Here is a 6,556-nt window from a genome sequence, read left to right on the forward strand (position 1 = left end):
GCAATTACAATTATTTAAATTGAACGTTGAAAGATAATATTGATCATGTTCTATTCTGTAATGTTAATAGAAATCATACACTGTCCGAATAAAAATTTTACATTTTATGCATGCAACAGCCTGTCACTGGCAGTCCAAAATATTGCACTAAATCAAAAGTTCAAATGTTACAAATAAGTTAGAATGTTAATGTTGTAATACTGGTAGCACTAATATAAAAATAAAATGATATATGCTACCAAAAAGTAACAATTTTGAAATACGCTGATGGTTGTATTTGATCTCAGTATTCCTATCAATGTTGTATAAGGGTTTTTTAAATGCATAATAGTAACCCTAGAATGTGATCAACAGTTTAAAATAGCTGGGCTAAGCTATATAACAATTTTTAAGACTGCAGAAATATGTTAATTCAGTATACACATTATCCCGCCGGTTGCAATTGTGACTGACCATAAAATACTATTTCACACACTTTTCCAAACAAAAATAAAAAAAATTGATTTCAAAGGTTTACTAATGACACATCATTTGGATATTTTCATGTTTGGGAAAAATTTGGGATTAAACCGGTTAGAATGCATTTTAAACAAAGTTAAGTGGTTTTCATTACCCATTTTACTCTTGGGAATTTAATAAAATTTCATAATTTAAAAGTTTAGTGGTATAAGTATCGAAATCTCGAAATCGACGATACTGCCTTGAAAAATATCGGTATCGAAAACAAGGGGTATCGCCCATCCCTAATTAGAAGTCACATAGTCACATAAGTTACCTCTGTCTGTGTGAAGAGACCAGCTTTGAATTAAGTTTTAATTAACCAGCAAGTTGTTTAGTACGGTGTTAGGACATAAAAAAAAAAAAATTAAAAAAAAAACACATTTCTCCTTCATCAGCCCGCTTTTTCTATGAGCTTGCACGGCCTCCTCATCCCAGTCTGAATGTTCGATGAAATGCCCGTGAAAATTAGTGCAACTCATTTGTGTGTTTTGAACACCGTTCGATTCAATGATTCGGTTCATAAACCTCTAGCATCGCCAGTCATTCTTGAGAAGTGGGACAAAACAGGGTGCAAAATTGAAAAAAATAAAACCTTGTACTCAGACAAATGAAACTACATATATGTATCTCATATGTACTGAGCTATGCTTTGATACAACCTCCCAACATTTCTCTTTTAACAAAATGTGCTTTTTTTTTTTTACCTTGGACTGTGTAATATAATTTCAACTTTATCTTTAACAGCATTCGAGATGTTTTTAACATTTCAAAACACATTCTGGTGTTAGCAGACAGATTACACTTTCACATATGACCAATAATTGCACAACAAATATAAAATATCATAATGAAATCTTATCAAAATATTTAACTGACGGAGTTGACGCATCTGACGGATGTGACGAAAACCTGAATTTGTAGTAATTTTAAATCAAATACATTGAATCAGTCAATTACTGTATTAAAACAAACACAACAAACAGTGAGTATGTTATTGTTTATAAAGCTTTTATTCAAGAGTCACATTGAAGTATTTTGATATATCATTGGAACACAAGATCTTATGGTGGTGACATCTGACGGTGTTGACAAATTTGACATTTTTCACAAAACCAGTGGAGTTCATGTAGTAGCCGTTTTCTTTTTTTCTGTTGCTAACGGAACCTGCTTCAGGAGAATAAAATTCTCGATATTTCAAATAATTTCCTCAGAAATAGGAAGATGGTGTTGACATATCATGGCTGTGACACAGGAAACATTAACATTAGGATTTAAAATATTCTAAAACTATAAAAATTAGCAGAGCCTGTCTGACACTGCTGTACTCTGCAGAGGTGAACTGTAGCAAAGGGGACCTTTAGAGTGACAGCTGTCCCTGATATTCTCTGATTTTATTACATTTTATTGAATGTCTGACGGTGTTGACAAAGTGGGGACGCAACTTTAAAATCTTATGAAACATGCATGTGTCATTAAAAAAAACAACAACCTTGATTTGATATGAGATATTATTAAGTGTTGCTTTTGATAAAACAAGCTATTTATCATCATTAAAAACTTTTTTTTATCAATTTTATTGCATATGAATGATTGAACCCTTCTCTGTGGATAAGGTGTAGTGATGTAGTGTTTTAGATGTAGTGAGAGGACATTAAAGGGGTCATATGATGCTTTTTTAAAGATCATAATTTTGTGTGTGTATTTGGATGAGAATTTTATTAAAAGGTGATAATTGTGTTAAATACATTCTATTATTAATCCCTCCTGACATTTAAATTGTAAAATATTTCTATTTTTTAAAGCTAATAGCAGTTACCCTTGCTGGACCCGTTTTGTCCCACGTCTCAAGAATGACTAAGAGTTGCAATAAAGCAGTGTGTCGTAGTTTTAGTGTGCTGATAAAACCGCTACACAGAGGTAAACTTTATTCCAATTCGTTTTATTAGTAACATTTCTTCTAGTTTGTTATTAAAGTCATTTGCCTTTCTTAATGACAACGCGAAGAACCGGTTCAATCAATTCACTGAAAAAGGCAGACCTTGCAACATGAATTATAATTCAAGATCACCGTGCTTTACTCATCCTTCAAGCCTGACGGTAGCCGCACATCAACAGAGTGCACCGCACAATGTCGCATTAAAGCTAGAATACGAACCATATCTGCCAAACACAACAACTTTAATAAGGCTATTATTAATTTTGTATTGAGATCCTTTGCACGTGATTGTGTGTGTATTCAGAGTGACCGCGTCCGTAAGTCCAAATTTGAACACATCGACATGCATGAATTCTCGGAATCATATTGCAAGCAGATGGATGTTTCTCGCACCCCTCAGATCAACTTTTGCTGGGACAAGCTGATATCAAAACACATTCCTCAAGCATCATATGAGCAAATACAGGCTCTCAAAATACTCAAGGTCACTCACCCTCTATCTGTCCAGCAGTCCGTGGCTTTGCAGCCGATATGAAAACAAGAATGCGAAACGTTGGTTTTCTGAAGAGTCCACGGCGAGATGCTCACGGTCCCGACACCTTCTCCCGCAGGACGCGGTGGTATTTCCCCGTCAGCGGAGAGCTGTGGGCGGGATCCGCCGCCGCGTGGACAGAGCTGGACTCACATTTAGCAACAGGTGCATTTCTGAGGTCCTGGAGGGAGACTTCGTTACATTCGCATTTTTCAACATTTCCATCACGTATCAAATTATACATAGTGGTTTAATAACATTGTGTGGTGGAAATTACATTTGACATTCTTTGTATCCTAAACACACAATCCGTAAACCTTTTGAATGTTTTTGTTTCACAAAACTAAACACTGCTTACAAGATATTTACCTTGATTTTTCTTTGTTTCAGACGACGATATGATCTCACTCTGGTTGTTTCCTTGGTAAACAAGTACACTAAAATGTTGAGGAACATATTGACATGGTCCCCCCACGCCACGCCACGCACTATACGGACACAGTGGTGTGAATAGGTGTTGGCCCCCTTCCTGATTTCTTATTTTTTGGCATGTTTGTCACTTTAATGTTTCAGATCAAACACTCCCATTCTGACGGCACCCATTCACTGCAGAGGATCCATTGGAGGTCAAGTGATAGAATGCTACAGTAAATTTGTTTTGATAAAAATAAACTCATTTACAGTACATCTCGGATGGCCTGAGGGAGAGTACATTTTCAGAAAATAACTTCTCCTTTAAGTCGTGCCAATTTCGTCAATCAAGAGACTTTTCCAAATAGGTCTAACAAGAAATTGAAAGACCAGGTCATTGAAATTCACTAATCAAATGTAAAATAATGCAAAGTCACTGTATAAATGACATCTAAATGAATCCTTGTTAAAGTCGTTAGCTCATTTTGCTCCACGCAAACTTGATCTTTGCGAGTGCTGTGCATGTGAAAAACATAACACAAGTCAACATTCCTCCCAAATTTGCAATGTGCTTTCCCACCAGAATAAAAGCTCTATGGTTGAACGTTTCAAAGCAAATAAATGAAGACAGCCATAAATATTTGCACTGTAATCTTAATGTTGTTAATAATTAATTTTAACAGTACAATAATATTAATACAAAAATGTACTATATTGTACAGAAAAAAACTTAATATGTGACCCTGGAGCACAAACCCAGTCGCTGGGGTATATTTGTAGCAATAGCATACAATACATTGTATGGGTCAAAATTATAGATTTTTCTTTTATGCCAAAAATCATTAGGACATTAAGTAAACATCATGTTCCATGAAGATATTTTGTAAATTCCCTACCGTAAAACTTAATTTTTGATTAGTAATATGCATTGCTAAGAACTTCATTTGGACAACTTTAAAGGCGATTTTCTCAATCTTTTGATTTTTTTTTTTTTTTGCACCCTCAGATTCCAGATTTTCAAATAGCTGTATCTTGTCCAAATATTGTCCTATCCTAACAAACCACACATCAATGGAAAGCTTATTTATTTACCTTTCAGATGTTCTATAAATCTCAATTTCGAAAAATTGACCCTTATGACTGATTTTGTGGTCCAGGGTCACATATTAGTTACTGCCTGATGCTTTTGTTGGCATTTCAAATGCACACCCTCCCCAAATAAGCACACAAACCAATATTCATAGCTCAAATACAGCAAATGAATTGCATTTCTGTCATATCTGTAACTAGCTAAATTATTTCATCAGGGTACTTTAAACTCATATACTGCTCATTCAGTATCATACTCTTCACTGACTAGAGGCAACTACTCATTTGCTTTTGACCCTTGACAAGGTTCATTTTAGACTTTAACCAACACCAGCACAGACTGAGTCAAACAATTACTTTATTTATGTTCAGGTAAAAACATGAACCTGATGCAGTAAATTATTGCAGATCTTAGAAACCAGCACATGAACAATGAGGACAGGAGAGCGCACAGCAGCACCTCCTCCTGGCCACAGACTGCAGAGCACACCACGGTTTGTTCCAAGCCAGCAGTGCAAAAATAAACTACAGCAAGAGGAAAAAAAGAAACAATAGAAAATTAAACAAAAAAGCAGGCAATCCCACCTCAAACCGGGTGTGAAAACTGCATATAAACTTTATTTTATTTAATGAACTTTTTCTTTTTTTTTCTGAAATGCTATCTGGCCATGAAACCATAAAATAAGACCAGCCAATTCTTTTAAATGAATTTCTTGTGCTCAGCTACATTACGGGAATAAAGCCCGGCTTCACCAGCCAAGCAACTTCAGCAGGCCCATCGTTAAGACCTCAAGTCCCCAGAAGTCCAGCAGAGGCACACTACTATAACCATATAGGAGTCTATTCATCCAACACAATGGAAACATCTTTTCAACATGGAGCTGACACTTTATGTGAAATGTCGGCCAGAAAACAATTTCAACTTGGGTTAAAAAAACCAAAACAAACCAAAATAATAATAATAATTATAATAATAATAATATAATAAAGATACTACACTTCCAACACTACCCGCATTCAACCAACTGGAACTCTCTTACACGTTCAAAATTCTCTCAAATAAAAAGGAGACACAAGAGAAATTAAACAAAGTGGAACCAAAATGTAACAAGACGTTCGGGGGTATAATACAGAACAGAGGGGAAACTGGGGAGGAGAGCACACAGCTATTCTATCAAATGTGTCGAATAAGCAAAATCTGCAAATGTTTGTCTGTACAAATGATCTTTGGAGCTATAGGAACCCTCGCCAGCTTGATGGATGCCCCCTCCCTAACAGGAACACACAGTGAAGATGTCATTCACCAGGAGAAAAAAAAAAACATCCCTTTTTTTTCTTGATACATCAGACAGCAACGCAAGTTTTAAAACGTCACCCAGATTTTCTCCTCTTTTTTTCGGCTTGAACATCTCTCAACTACTGATATATTTTATAATCTGCTCTGAAGTTTCGTTTCTTTAAAAAAAAGTTTTCTTCCGTTTTTTTTTTTTATCTGACGAGTCGCATAACACCCTTTCCTCCTGGTCAGGAGTCAAAAGGAAGTCTCTTATGTTCTATCGTTTAGTTTCTGCAAGCTGCTTTTCTTTAAACAAGTAGGCTGTACATATTTTTCCTCAGTGTGGGTGTTTGTTTAAAAAAAAAAAAAACGGAAAGAAAAAGGAAAAGAAAAAATGAAAGAGGAAGAGGAACTCTAAAGGAAGAAGTCACGATTTGTGTGGTTCTGCAGTGAGTTGATTAAAGGCCATTTTGAGTGAGAGGGTGCAGGAGGGTGAGATCAAGACAGATGGAAAGACTGCTGGCCCTCGCGCGCAGCAATCAACAGTTTCTCGCGCATGATCTCGATGCTGGAGTAATCCGGCAGTTTCAGGTAGTTCACACACGTCATCACCGACGGAAGGAAGTCGTCCGGGTTCTCCGTCGACTCGAACGTCTTCCGAACGATGGTGAGGGGAGGGTTTAAACTCCGGAATCCTGAGAAGAAAACAAAGATGGAGGCCACGTTATCTGAGAATATCTCCCTGACGGCTGATGCTCTGTGGATTGAAATGGTTCCTCACCTCCGACAGGAAGTCTGGGGCTGCCTGTGA

The 6,556-nt window shown here is 36.4% G+C and overlaps 1 protein-coding gene and 1 long non-coding RNA gene across 2 annotated transcripts in view; both read right to left on the reverse strand.

Annotated features, from left to right (window-relative positions):
- The window catches only part of LOC107563514 (ventricular zone-expressed PH domain-containing protein-like), a 117,864-nt gene extending 114,841 nt beyond the window's left edge, over positions 1-3,023 (reverse strand). Inside the window, exon 1 of the mRNA XM_016248407.1 lies at positions 2,931-3,023. The gene's annotated coding sequence lies outside the window, so the exon portion shown is untranslated. The remainder of the gene's footprint in view (positions 1-2,930) is intronic.
- A 1,831-nt stretch (positions 3,024-4,854) lies between these two features.
- Positions 4,855-6,556, reverse strand: LOC107563507 (uncharacterized). The gene is made up of 2 exons (XR_001606108.1): positions 6,527-6,556; positions 4,855-6,440 (listed from the first exon to the last, which is right to left on the reverse strand). It is a non-coding gene; the product is annotated as an uncharacterized lncRNA (long non-coding RNA).

The sequence above is a fragment of the Sinocyclocheilus grahami genome, unplaced genomic scaffold (genome assembly GCF_001515645.1).
Source record: "Sinocyclocheilus grahami isolate Dianchi unplaced genomic scaffold, SAMN03320097.WGS_v1.1 scaffold877.1, whole genome shotgun sequence".
Taxonomy (NCBI): Eukaryota; Metazoa; Chordata; class Actinopteri; order Cypriniformes; family Cyprinidae; genus Sinocyclocheilus; species Sinocyclocheilus grahami.